Source organism: Bos taurus, chromosome 20 (assembly GCF_002263795.3).
Source record: "Bos taurus isolate L1 Dominette 01449 registration number 42190680 breed Hereford chromosome 20, ARS-UCD2.0, whole genome shotgun sequence".
NCBI classification, from domain to species: domain Eukaryota; kingdom Metazoa; phylum Chordata; class Mammalia; order Artiodactyla; family Bovidae; genus Bos; species Bos taurus.
In genome coordinates, this window is record NC_037347.1 from 66,922,529 (window position 1) to 66,937,804 (window position 15,276).

Sequence of the window (15,276 nt, forward strand, 5' to 3'; positions counted from 1 at the left end):
TCCCTTCTCGCCACCCTTCACCCTGGTAACCAAAGTTTGTTCTCTAAATCTGTGAGTCTGTATCTGTTTTGTAAATCAGTTCATTTGTATAATTTCTTTTTAGATTCTGCATATAAGGGATATGGTATGATATTTCTCTTTCTCTGTCTGACTCAGTGAGATAATCTCTCTCCTGGGCATATATCCAGAGAAACACATGGTCTGAAAGGATACACGTACCCCAGTGTTCATTGCAGCACTTTTTTTACAATAGCCAAGACATGGAAGCAACCTAAATACCTAAATGTCCTTTGACAGAGGAATGGATAAAGATATATTTGCTCTGGCTTTTCAGTCACCCAGTCATGTCTGACTCTTTGTGACCCCATGGACAGAAGCATGCATTGTGTCCCCGTCCCTCACCATCTCCCAGAGTTTGCCCAAGTTCACGTCCATTGCATCAGTGATGCCATCCAGCCATCTCTTCCTCTGACACCCTCTTTTCCTTCTGCCCTTGATCTTTCCCAGCCTCAGGACTTTTCCAATGAGTCGTCTGTTTGAATCAGATGACCAAAATATTAGAGCTTCAGCTTCAGCATCAGTCTTTCCAGTAAATATTCAGGGTTGACCTCTATAAAGATCGACAGGTGGGATCTCCTTGCTTTCCAGGGGAATTTCAAGAGCCTTCTCCAGAACCACAGTTTGAAGGCATCAATTTTTGGCAATGGAATATTACTCACTCATCAAAAAGAATCAAATAATGCCAGTTGCAGCAATATAGATGGATGTAGAGATGGTCATACTGAGTGAAGTAAGTCAGATGAGTAAGAGAAACCTCTTAGGTCTTGAAGGCTTCATGCCAGAGTTGGGGAGACGACTCAGGTGCAGCTGCAGAAGGGAGCTGAGTGTAGGCCAGGCACCTGAGAGGGGCCCCAAGTTGGGAGAGAAAAAGCTAGAGTACTTTTTGCCTCATTTTAATTTCTTTAAACTTTAAATTTTTTTCCTTAAAATATTTTTAGGCTTTACATTTTTTTCTTTAGCTTTTAGATTTTGTACTTGAATTCCTTTGGCTTAGAAATTTGTCATTTTCATTTCTTTAGATTTTAACTTATGAGTAAAGGGGAACTTAATCTTTGGATTTTAATCCTGAGAAGCTGTCAAGTGAAAGGGTTTATATTCAAACTTGAGGCATCTCTGCACTGTAGACATTTTCTTATTGTAGTTCAGTCACTCAGTTGTGTCCAACTCTTTGTGACCCCATGGATTGCAGCATGCCAGGCTCTCCTGTCTTCTGCTATCTCCCAGAGTTTGCTCATATTCATGTCCACTGGGCTGGTGATGCTATCTAACTATCTCATCCTCTGCCACCCTCTTCTCCTTTTGCCTTCAATTTTTCCCAGCATCAGGGTCTTTTCTAATGAGTCGGTTCTTTGCATCAGGTGGCCAAAGAACTGGAGCTTCAGCATCAGTCCTTCCAGTGACTATCAGGGTTGATTTCCTTTAGGATTGACTGGTTTGATCCCCTTGCAGTCAAAAGGACTCTCAAGAGTCTTCTCCAAGACCACAGTTGGAAAGCATCAATCCTTCAATGCTCAGTCTTCTTTATGGTCCAAATCTCATACCCAAACATGACTATTGGAAAGACCATACTAGTTGCTTTTGTGGGCAGTGACTCTCTTCACACCACCTTGCCTTGCCCCCGTCTGCAATTTCAATGTCCTTGCTCACGAGGTGCACACACATGCTCTGCACTCCAGTCACGCTGGACCACGTCTCTATGCCTGAATAGACTCACTTCGTGCCTTTGCAGACACTGCCCCTGCCTCTAGAGTACTTTTCACTGCTCCTTCCTGCAAACTCAAGGCCCAGCACAAAGGCCCAGCTCATTCACAGAGAATTGCTTTTCCTCTCAGCCATCTGTGCGCGGTTCCTGCGCAGGTGGAAATGGGAGTTACCTCTACCCAGACTCGGAAGCTCCGCATTCCCTTGGCAAACATACAGAGTGATAAAAATCACAAATGTACAACTAACTGTGGTTCTGTGCCTACACTGTTAGCCATGTTTACCACGATTCTGAGGGGGCATGACTGAGCCTACGTTCAAGTCCCCTTGTCCCACACATCTGAATGAGAAAACAAAGTCAGCATCTTTTAAACCAGTGGCCACATAGTCAAAACTGTCCACCACCGTCCATCCATTTAAAAAGCAGTCACTAGGACGGTATAAAAGGGATGTGCTGTGCTGTGCCAAGTCGCTTCAGTCATGTCCGACTCTTTGCAACTCTATGGACCACAGCCCACCAGGCTTCTCTGCCCATGGGGTTCTCCAGGCAAGAATACCGGAGTGGGTTGCTGTGTCCTCCCCTAGGTGATCTTTCCAACCCAGGGATTGAACTCACGTCTCTTATGTCTCCTGCATTGGCAGGCAGGTTCTTTACCACTAGTGCCCTCCGGGAAGCCCATAAAAGTGGTAACCAGTGTCTTTTTAACTGATGATGACCACTTCTGGCGTCACTGAGGCCTGGCCTTCATCTCTGCCTCATCCCGAGTCTGTCCCAGCTCGAGAGGAGTTACATGTGTCACGGGCACTGCGATTCTCCAGTTTACAACACGTCACCTTTCCTTCTAGAGGCCAGATGTCACGCAAGCTCTGACTGCCCCAGTCCAGGGCCCCCTTTGGTATCGATGTTTCTGCTGTGTTGAAGAGTCGAGTCTGCTTTTCCGTTTTGCTCTCCACCCTGTCCCTCCCGGTGAGCACAAGGACCAGTTTCCCTGCGTCTTGCTCTTGGTTTTGGTCTGTGGTCCTGGGGCAGATGTTCCCACTTGTGAGATCTCAGTGTCTTGGTTACTTCCTGCCCTGAAGCCGTGGTTCCTTTTAATGCAGCTGCCCTCTGGGCTCTGGAAGCTCCCTCTGCTGAGCCTTTGGGTCTCCCTGGAGCCCTCAGCCCTGCGGCACTCCACCTTCCCTTGTGGATTTCTTTTACTCGGTCCACATTCACATCTCATAGGTGGTGGTGGCTCAGATGGTAAAGAATCCGCCTGAAATGCAGGAGACCTGGGTTCGACCCCTGGGTTGGGAAAATCCTCTGGAGAAAGGAATGGCAACCTGCTCCAGTATTCTTGCCTGGAGAATTTCATGGATGGAAGAGCCTGGATGGCTACAGTCTATGGAGTGACAGAGAGTTGGACATGACTGAGCAAGTAACACGGGCTTCCCAGGTGGCATTAGTGGTAAACAACCCCCACCTGCCAGTGCAGGAGACACGAGGGACATTGGTCCAATCCCTGGGTTGGGAAGATCCCCTAGAGGAGGGAATGGTGACCCAGTATCCTTGCCTGGAGAATTGCATGGACAGAGGAGACTTGTGGGTTATAGCCCATGGAGTCACAAAGAGACGGACATGACTGACCGACTTAGCATGCATGCATGTATGAGCAGCTAACACACATCTCTGTAGACACCCCCTCCATTAACTTTCCTCAGTTGACTTAATCACATGCTCTTTCTTGTTGGGACCCAGGCTGGGATACTTGAGAATAATAAAAACAGTGATAATAAATTATAGCAAAGGGACATGAACTGCCTTGAGACTTCAGTTTTCATTTCCTAGTGCCTCATGATGGAGCACCACAAGCCTAACAAAGTTTAGAACAAAACTCATTCATAATATAAACATCAGAAGCCCACACTCAGCACAAGACTGAGATCAAGGTGCTGTCTTGGCTGGCTTGGCTGTCCCACTCAGGAATTGTTGACAGCACAATTCAGTCTTCACAGTTTTATGACTGAGGTCTCCACTCTTTTGCAGGTTGTTGACTTGGAGCTGCTCCCAGCTCCAGAAGCAGTGAATACTCCTTGCCACTCGATCCTGTCTGTCTTCACAGCAGCAATGAAGAGTTCCTCTTGCATCAGATCCCTCTAACTTTGAAGAGCCACATTTGTCTTAACGCTCACCTGATCAAGTCACCTGCACCGCACGACGAACCTCATCACTTGTGGAATGTCCCCCCACATCCACAGGGCCCTTCTAAGAGGAGGGGATTCTACCAGGGCGTGTGGCTTACCCGTGGGTCACGTTAGGATTCTGTCCACCACACCCTTAATGAGTCCTGGTTGGATCCTCAGTTGCTCAGTTTTCCTGTGCCAGTGACACACGTCCCTTGGATTCACATTCATTTCCTTGGAAAGCTACAGGTGAACTCAGCTGCCTTCTGGATATCTGTCTTAGCATTTGTGTGCTCCAGATTCCTATCTAGAGACCCACTGCCCAGACTGAACAACAACAAGGATGGTTTCTCGGGGGAGAACACTGTCCCAGAGACGAGGTTGCTGCTTAGTGAATTATGACATTCCAGCTGTTCCTAAGAAAATATTTCCAGGCTATATTTTGGGCAAAAACTGTTGCTTCTTTTTGCATGAGGTGGTTATTTTTCATATAGCATTTTAGATAAATGGGAACCCTGAGGGGAAAAACAGCCCCTAAACGACACCAGTAACAGAAGGTTGGGACTTAGGCTCTGAAACAGAAAATGAGTTTAGAAGAGTTTCTCCGTGGTTGGCTGAGGAAAATAGGACCCACTGGGTCACTGTCAGCACTGAGTCTTCCAAGGTGAATGTGGTGTCTGAATAGGCTGGCCCTGCCCCCAGTCAAAGTCGCTCTGACTGTGTTATTTTGGGGGTGCTGTGCTGTGCTAAGTCACTCAGTCATGTCCAAGTCTTTGCAACCCCATGGGCTGCAGCCTGTCAGGCTCCTCAGTCCATGGGGATTCTCCAGGCAAGAATACTGGAGTGGGTTTCCATGCCCTCTTCCAGGGGATCTTCCCGACCCAGGGATCAAACCCAGGTCTCCCACACTGCAGGCAGATTCTTTACTGTCTGAGCCACCAGGAAGCTCATTTTGGGAGGGGGATGGTGCAGATCCAATGCACTGATGAGTCCTACACATTTTCGTTTCGCAGTCTCTCTTGAATCTGTCTCCTTTTCTACTGTTGCTTCATAGCCCAGTTCCCAACAACTATTTCTTGATCTCACCCTGTGTGCTGGGCACCAGCCTGATTACTTCCCGTTTAAGACTTGCCTTTATGGCTTGTTTAGTTTCTCTCTCCAAAGCTAAGCTTATTCCAATTAATTCTTCATTCTGACAACCTCAAATAACATCAGGTAATTGATCAAAACTCTTCAGTACTGCTCCTGTGCCTGTTCTGGTTCCAGTCCTAGCAGGCGAGATGCAGCCCTCTCCAATCTGATTCCAAACCACCCTTCACATCCAGTCCCTGACCCCCAACCCACGATTGCTCCAGAAAAATCAGCTTCCCTGGGCTTGCTTTCCTTTCTACTCTGCTCAATTTACATATTCTCCTAAAATGCTTCCTTCATTCTTCCCATTGAAGAGGAACTCATCCTAGAAATGCCTTAGTAAATAATTTGTTGAAAGCTATGATTTTTCCAGTAGTCATGTAGGGATGTGAGAGATGGACCATGAAGAATGCTGAGCCCTGAAGAACTGATGCTTTCGAACTATGGTGCTGGAGAAGACTCTTGAGAGTCCCTTGGACTGCAAGGAGATCCCACCAGTCCATCCTAAAGGAAATCAGTCCTGGATACTCATTGGAAGGACTGATGCTGAAGCTGAAACTCCAACACTTTGGCCACTTGATATGAAGAGCTGACTCATTGCAAAAGACCCTGATGCTGGGAAAGATTGAAGGCAGGAGGAGAAGGGGATGACAGAGGATGAGATGATTGGATGGCATTACTGACTCAAAGGACATGAATTTGAGCAAACTCCAGGAGATGGTGAAGGACAGGGAAGCTTGGCATACTGCAGTCCATGGCATTGCAAAGAATCAGACATGACTTAGCAACCGAACAGCAGCAATATATTTTCATAATTTTCCCTAAAAAGGTATAATTTGTCCCCTATTGAGGTGGGGAGGGCCTTACTTCTGCTGCTCTATGTTTCCACGTGGACTGATTTCCTTCCCATGCATTTGCATCAAACGCGTATCATGTGAATCAGTCACATTCAAGGAGATTAAGATAAAACCAGGAAGTCTCTTCTTACACTGACTGAAACTTATCAGTAAGATTCCAGGAGGTCAAAGCCGCTCCCTAACTGTTTAAACACAGAGCTGACACGATGCATGAACACGGTTCCAGGCATTCATCGTCTTTGCTGGCTCTCAGGGAACTTCTGCTGTCAACTTCCTGTTGCCTCCATCTGAGTGAGTGACATTTACAACCTTTAAACACAGGAAGGAGGGAGGAGCTGTGCCTGCCTCCCCGGGTGGTGTGAAGCTTGATGGAAATGCCAACTGGAGTACTTCTACCTCTGAATTTTTTTATTCTAGCTTAACCTTCTACTTCCATTAAACATGTTCTCTGTGGTGAACTTCCGATTGGTGGCTGCTTCATGTAGCTTTCGTTGTTGTTGCTTTGTTGCTGTTCAGCCGCTCAGTCGTGTCCTACTCTTTGCAACCCCATGGACGGTAGCCCACCAGGCTCCTCTGTCTGTGGGGTTTCCCAGGCTAGAATACTGGAGTGGATTGCCATTTCTCACTCCAAGGGACCTTCTCAATCCATGTATCCAACTTGGGTCTCCAGCATTGGCAGGTGGATTTTTTACTGCTGTGCCAGCTGGGAGGGGATTGGTGAACACACAGGTATTGAGATAGCTTTGGGCTGCAGAGGCTCTGGGAAGACATAGAGTTTCATGTATTAGTTAGAGATAAAGCTTGCATTCTAGCCTTTTGGATGAAACTGGCCACTGTCTTTTGTGTGTGCTCTTAAGCGGTAAGACATTCCTGGTGGCCCAGTGGTACAGAATATGCCTGCAATGCAGGAGCCAAGGGTTCATTCCTTGGGTCAGGAAGATTCCCTGGAGAAGGAAAGGGCAACTCACTCCAGTATTCTTGCCTGGAGAATTCTATGGACAGAGAAGCCTGGGGGATTACAGTCCATGGGTTGCAAAGATTCAGACATGACTTAGTGACTAAACAACAACAACAAAATAATGACCCTCAGAAACCTATAAAATTAACACATATCAAGGATTTTATTCAGCACCGTAATTAATCAGGAATTCAGTATGATGTTATAAATGGTTCAAAGGAAGATTAAAATAAACATGCACATTCACACATGTATAGACCATCAAGAAAAAAGGAATATAGAAATGAATTTAAACATGATACAAAATTAATCAAATCCACAGTGCAATAATCTAGTGGATCTCCACCAGACAGAAGGTGCCTTACATGGACAAGAGCCATCTTCATTATTGTTGGCTGCCTACCACTTACACGGTTGCTTAATGGCTCAAAGACAATGAAAGATACCCTAGACAGTAATTAAATTTGCTTATTTTAATGTCTTCTATACTTTTTTTCTGACATTATATTTTGAATGGTGCCTTTGGACTCTGCTTTAATATCCTATATAATTTTGCCTGTAGAATTAAAATTCTTGCATTTTTCTATATCTAAGTCTTAAGTAGTTAAGTGATCTTAGCAATTAGAATAACTGTATTTTACACAATATGCTTTTTCACCTGGCAGCATATGGGATCTCAGTTCCCTGGCCACGGTTGAATCTATGCCCCAAGCAGAGGGTGCTCAGTCTTAACCACTGAACTGCTAGGGAAGACCAACATAAATATTTTTGTTGGCTAACATCATGACTTTTACTTATTTCACTGGTGGTTGTTCTTCAGCACACAAGGCTTCCCCGTCCTTCACCATCTTCCAGAGTCTGCTCAAATTCACATCCATTGAGTTGGTAATACTATCTAACCATCTCATCTTCTGCTGCCCCCTTCTCCTTTTGTTTTCAATCTTTCCCAGTATCAGGGTCTTTTCCAATGAGCTGGCTCTTCACATCAGGTGGCCAAAGTATTAGAGCTTCAGCTTCAGCATCAGTTTTCAATTGGATGTATTTGAAATTAGTACAAAATACATCCAGGCTAGGATAACAAAACAGTTTTGGATTTCCTGCTCCAACCTACACAGACCATAAAGTCACTGATGGAAGCTAGTTGGGAAACCCTCGTGGAGGTCACGAGATTTGTACCTCTCTTTCTGAATGGCCACGTGCCCTTGAACAACTCTTTTGAGTTATGCTGGATTTTGGCCTGTTCATTGGTATAAGAAACATGTTTTCAAACTTGGGTTCTTCAGCACCGGACTCAGTGATCCTCCACTGTTTCCACAGTGAGTTCTGGACACGAGCCTAGTCCTCAACAGATGTGGGCACCTCTGGTCTAGGATCACTAGAGATACCCTCAAGACTGGTGCTCCCATCAGCTGAGTCCTTTCTTCTCCCATCAATTTCTCGCCTTTGCTAGATGCGTGTGTTGTGTTAGCTGCTCAGCTGTGTCTCACTCTTTCCAACTCTATGGACTGTAGCCCACCAGGCTCCTCTGTTGGTGGGATTCTCCAGGCAAGAATACTGGAGTGGGTTGCCATTTCCTCCTCCAGGGGATCTGCCTGATGCAGGGATCGAACTTGGGTCTCCTGCATTGGCAGGTAGATTCTTTACTGTCTGAGCCACCAGGGAAGCCCACTTATCTTGATACTCCTCCTCAAAAGGACTGAGAGCAAAATAATTACCAGTGGACACTATTTCTCCCATTTAAGTGAAGACTGTGCAATGCCACTAACTTGGAAACAGGAAACAAAAAGAGCCCATCCCCAACTGCAATTCACACCTTCCAGATCACCGATTCCATCAGCTCTCTAATTGGCAGAACCAACATCTTCTGAACGAAAACTCTTTCCCACACTTTCTGAACACAACACTTCATACCTGTTGTCTATTTTAAGATCCCAGGATTCATTTGTTCCATTTTATAGAATACGTGACTGACTTTCTGAGATTAAAGACACTTGCTCAGAGTCCAGACTGCTGGCTGGACCCAGAATGTAGGGTCGTGATGAGGAGATTCAGACATCTTCTGCTCAGTGCAAACGTTGATGCTTACGGGAGGAGCCTTCTGTGAGCTGTTCTTATAAGCCTGTTGACTTAAGAAAAAATGAGAATCCCAGGCCAAGTGAAGCCAGAGCCTCTGGGGTGCCTTCCTGCCTCCCTCCTCTCACCACTTTCTTGTCCATGAACTGCTCTTGGGTTGGACAGGTGAGAGCAAATAGAAGAAAGTGCTCAAGAGCTCACGGTATCATGAGCAAATATGCCATGACTGAGAGCTGTACTGCCAAATAACTTAATTGTTTAAAATATCGAAAATGCTTTTAAAAAAATTACCACCTCTCCCAATTAAGGGCTTCCCTGGTGACTCAGATGGTAAAGAATTCTCCTGCAATGTAGGAGACCTGGGTTCAATCCCTGGGTCAGAAAGATCCCCTGGAGAAGAGAATGGCTACCCACAACAGTAGTCTTGACTGGAGAATTCCATGGACAGAGGAGCCTGGAGGGCTATCAGTCCGTAGGGTCGCAAAGAGTCAGACATGACTGAGCGACTAACACTTTCAGATCCTCATTAGAATTGTGATATAGAGAGTTGACTAATGGTCATATCTATTATATGTTACAGGTCTTACAGCACATTATCCAGATTATCAGCTTCTCTAAGCTTTCTAAGCATCGTGTTGTTGCTGAGAAAGTACACAATGATCACTCCCTGCTGACTCCAAGCTTGACCACTGACCCCAAGCTTGACCACTGACCCCAAGCTTGGTCATCAACGTGGCAATCATGCAGAGCAATAAAAAACATTTTCACATTCAGAACTGGAAAAAGGACTGGGGCAGAATACTAAACATGTTTTTAATAAATTTTGAGCAGCAGGCTGTCTGCTTCTAGAAAAATGTAAAACTCTCTTTGTCAAAGGAAGAGAACATTATTGCAAAGGCATTGACTTGCTTATAAAGGCATGTGTTGTGTTGGCAGATTTTTTTTCTCCATGATGACGTTATGCTGATTGGACATATACCAAAAGTCATTTTTGTCTTCTTGGAATCATGAAACTAAATTTAGAAAATCATCTTAGGTTGTTGGCCTTTTAAAAATAAAGCTGAAATTCAGAAGGGTTGTTTACTCAGCTTCACACCTTGCTTGTAGTTTGCCCCGTTTCAGACCTTGTCTTGTCTCTCTCTTTGCTGTGTGACCTTGGGCAAGTTGCTTAACGTCTCTGTGCCTAGTTTCTTGTCTGAAAATGGCCATAATAGTAGTTCTGTTTCATTCGGTTGCTGTGAGAATTTAACATTAGCACACAACTAACGCTCAATAGGTGCTTTTGGTGACAAATGTTGTTTCTTACTTAAGGCAGGTGAAGAGAACAATCTTAGATTTAAAGGAGAGTGCTGGACAGTGGTGTTGAAGTTTACAGAGCAAACACAGCAGTGTTGCTGCTTCGTAGCATCATGCGCAGCTGGGAAATCAGGCTAACACAAAATCAGAATCACACCCACAGGCTTATGGGTTACAAGTAGCTACCTGTTGCCACTGGTTCTTCCCTGCAGATTTCCTGGGAAGCAGGATTGAATTCCTTTGTCCAAGGAACACGGTAGCATTAACAACTCTGCGTGGATCGACTGTACTTATTTTCTCCAGTTGTTTGGAGATCAGGACATTCATACAAATGGCTATCAGAGTGAAAACTAGGAACCCTTCAGATCAGATCAGATCAGTCGCTCAGTCGTGTCCAACTCTTTGTGACCCCATGACTCGCAGCACACCAGGCCTCCCTGTCCATCACCAACTCCTGGAGTTCATCCAGACTCACGTCCATTGAGTCAGTGATGCCATCCAGCCATCTCATCCTCTGTCATCCCCTTCTCCTCCTGCCCCCAATCCCTCCCAGCATCAGAGTCTTTTCCAAAGAGTCAACTCTTTGCATGAGGTGGCCAAAATACTGGAGTTTCAGCTTTAGCATCATTCCTTCCAAAGAAATCCCAGGGCTGATCTCCTTCAGAATGGACTGGTTGGATCTCCTTGCAGTCCAAGGGACTCTGAAGAGTCTTCTCCAACACCACAGTTCAAAAGCATCAATTCTTCAGCACTCAGCCTTCTTCACAGTCCAACTCTCACATCCATACATGACCATAGGAAAAACCATAGCCTTGACTAGATGGACCTTTGTTGGCAAAGTAATGCCTCTGCTTTTGAATATGCTATCTAGGTTGGTCATAACTTTCCTTCCAAGGAGTAAGCGTCTTTTAATTTCATGGCTGCACTCACCATCTGCAGTGATTTTGGAGCCCAGAAAAATAAAGTCTGACACTGTTTCCACTGTTTCTCCATCTATTTCCCATGAAGTGATGAGACTGGGTGCCATGATCTTCGTTTTCTGAATGTTGAGCTTTAAGCCAACTTTTTCACTCTCCACTTTCACTTTCATCAAGAGCCTTTTGAGTTCCTCTTCACTTTCTGCCATAAGGGTGTTGTCGTCTGCATATCTGAGGTTATTGATATTTCTCCTTGCAATCTGGATTCCAGCTTGTGTTTCTTCCAGTCCAGCGTTTCTCATGATGTACTCTGCATATAAGTTAAATAAACAGGGTGACAATATACAGCCTTGATGAACTCCTTTTCCTATTTGGAACCAGTCTGTTGTTCCATGTCCAGTTCTAACTGTTGCTTCCTGACCTGCATACAAATTTCTCAAGAGGCAGATCAGGTGGTCATACAGTGGAAGTGAGAAATAGATTTAAGGGCCTAGATCTGATAGAGTGCCTGATGAACTATGGAATGAGGTTCATGACATTGTACAGGAGACAGGGATCAAGACCATTCCCATAGAAAAGAAATGCAAAAAAGCAAAATGGCTGTCTAGGGAGGCCTTACAAATAGCTGTGAAAAGAAGAGAAGCGAAAAGCAAAGGAGAAAAGGAAAGATATAAACATCTGAATGCAGAGTTCCAAAGAATAGCAAGAAGAGATAAGAAAGCCTTCTTCAGCGATCAATGCAAAGAAATAGAGGAAAACAACAGAATGGGAAAGACTAGGGATCTCTTCAAGAAAATCAGAGATACCAAAGGAACATTTCGTGCAAAGATGAGCTCGATAAAGGACAGAAATGGTATGGACCTAACAGAAGCAGAAGATATTAAGAAGAGATGGCAAGAATACACAGAAGAACTGTACAAAAAAGATCTTCATGACCCAGATAATCATGATGGTGTGGTCACTGACCTAGAGCCAGACATCCTGGAATGTGAAGGTCAAGTGGGCCTTAGAAAGCATCACTACGAACAAAGCTAGTGGAGGTGATGGAATTCCAGTGGAGCTATTCCAAATCCTGAAAGATGATGCTGTGAAAGTGCTGCACTCAATATACCAGCAAATTTGGAAAATTCAGCAGTGGCCACAGGACTGGAAAAGGTCAGTTTTCATTTCAATCCCAAAGAAAGGCAATGCCAAAGAATGCTCAAACTACCACACAATTGCACTCATCTCACACGCTAGTAAAGTAATGCTCAAAATTCTCCAAGCCAGGCTTCAGCAATATGTGAACCGTGAACTTCCTGATGTTCAAGCTGGTTTTAGAAAAGGCAGAGGAACCAGAGATCAAATTGCCAACATCTGCTGAATCATGGAAAAAGGAAGAGAGTTCCAGAAAAACATCTATTTCTGCTTTATTGACTATGTCAAAGCCTTTGACTGTGTGGATCACAATAAACTGTGGAAAATTCTGGAAGAGATGGGCATACCAGACCACCCTTACGTGCTGATAAATGCAAACATGAGAAGGTGTAGGTCCTAGATGAAGCCACAATGAGCACAGGTTGACAAGGATCTGGGCCATCTTTTTCTTAGAGTAATTCTCAGCCACTGAGCAAGGACCTCAGTGCATCCCAGAGTGGCTAAATTAATGAAGCAGAAACCAGGTTATAAATTATCTCTATAATTTGGTAGTTTCATCAACTGTGATTCCTTACTGATTGCTAATCATTCACGAATCTAAAAATGTTGACAAAAATTAATTTACAAACAATGCACTGATCATAAAATTTATTTTAAAGTGGTTTTTCAATTATAGATACCAGTGAATTTTTGCATTTTCCTTGTAGAAAACTTCTAAATTTTCAACATTATTTTTTCCTCATTATTTATATTCATTGAAAAACAACTAGCTCTTATTATATTTTTGTCCTTTGCTGGTGTTGGAAATAAATGATGCTACTTTGGGTCCTCGGACAAGCGGACACTAAAGTAGGATTACACATCTGAGAGGTTATCAGGGAAATTTCTGTGAAGGAAGAAAAAGGGAGCATGAGAAGGCCAGAGAGCTGCAAGGCATGTCTGACTCTGTGAACAAGAAGCGGGAGGGACTGGCTGAGTGGGAAAGCTTGGGCTTCACACCCCAGTGCGGGTTTTCACATGATGGCTGGCGGTGGGTAATCAGATAAAGGATGGGCAATCTTTTCCTGACCTGGAGCTCCTTGCCTTGCCTCCAACCTTCTTTAGGTATGGAGGGGGCTTCTTCTCCCACTCAGGAAAGAAGTGGACATCAGGTTTTTGTGGACACCTCCTGGATTTCCAGTCTCTGGCTTCCACGTCTGGGCTGTTAGCCATTCTGCAGGAAAGCCCTGGAATCAACAACAATCAGAGAAAAGTGAAGTACAGCTGAAACTCACCCATGTAGATTTCTTCAGGGATGCCTTATTCATATTTCACTTCATTCCTTTTCAATGTTTTTAGTATGAAAATATTTGAAACAGATAGAAAAATACAGAGGACAATATGAGAGACCACCAAGAACTATGACACGGCTACATCAAATCTTAATACTTCATCCCTTTAAAGGGATACAATATTCCAGTTGAGTTTTATTAACTTTCCTCCCTCTCCACTCATTTATCACTGCTGGGCATGCTTTTATAGTTTGATGTATTTCCATCAACAATAAATATTCTTACTTGTATGATATTAACTGCCATTGTTTTGCTTACATCTACTTTGTGGTCACCAAGAGCTGGGGTTCAATCCCTGGGTCGGGAAGAACCCCTGGAGAAGGGGACAGCAAGCCCTTGCCTGGAGAATTCCATGGACGGAGGAGCCTGGTGGGCTCCAGTCTATGGGGTTGCAGAGTCAAACAAGACTGAGCAACTCACACTTCCACTTTTTTTCACATTTTCCCCCCTAATCATGTCCTTCTCTGCAAGGTTTTTCTCAAGTAATCTTGAAATGACATCAAAGGAGATTACAGATCATGAACTATTACATTTATTCATCATCAAATACTGTCAGTTTCTGGGTAAAAAATAATCATCGTTCTTCCTGTGATTCATACACTACTCAGAAGTCTCTGGCTTCCTAGAATGCCAATAAAAACTCTTCATATCTAGGCAATAATTCTTCACAGTACTTTCTTTTTGGCCGAAGAGCACCAGGAATAAGGCCAGAATAATTTGGCCACCTGATGTGAAGAGCTGACTCATTGGAAAAGAACCTGATGCTGGGAAAGATTCAAGGCCCAAAGGAAAAGGGATGAGAGAGGATGAGATGGTTGGATGGTATCACTGACTCAATGGACATGAGTTTGAGCAAGCTCCAGGAGATAGTGAAGGACAGGGAAGCCTGGTGTGCTGCAGTCCATGGGTTCATAAGGAGTTGGACACAACTTGGCAACCGAAAGGCAAAAGTATATATCTTGCAAACCTGAGCAAAGCTTTCTAAGGGGGCTCCCTCCTCTGAATTTCCTGTGATGGGAAGAGGAGCGTGTGATGTCCACTTACACGTGTGGTACAGATGTTAAGCAGAGAACCTGTGCTGGGTGCCATGTTCTAACCCTGGGAAGACTCATTTCAGCAGACGAGACATTTTTTTTTTTGTCCAGTGAGGGCAAAGAACAGCAAACCAGCAGTGCCCAAGCTCTCCTGCCTGGAGAGCTGCCCGGGGACACACTGGAGGTGAGGAGGGCTACAGTTTGCAGGCAGGAGAGCTTCCAACTCAGAGCTTCAACCAAAAAATGGGTTTATTATGACAATATTGGGGGAGGTTCTGAACTGAATTGTGTGTCTTCAAAGTTCATATACTGAAGTCCTAATCCCAGTACTGTGTCGTGACTGTGCTTTGGGGTAGGTATTTAACAGAGGTGATGCAATTAAGATAAGGTCATTATAGCAGGTTCTGATCCAATATGACTGGTGCTGTGTTGAAGAGGACATTAGAATTCAGAAAGGTACACAGGGAGGACCATGTGGAGATACAGGGAGAAGACCTGCCGGCACCTTGCTCTTACACGTCTGGACCTGGGAATGCTGAGAAAATAAATTAACTTCTGTTGTTTAAGCAGCAGTTCCATGGTGCTTTGTTATGGCAGTCTTAGCAAACAAACACAGGA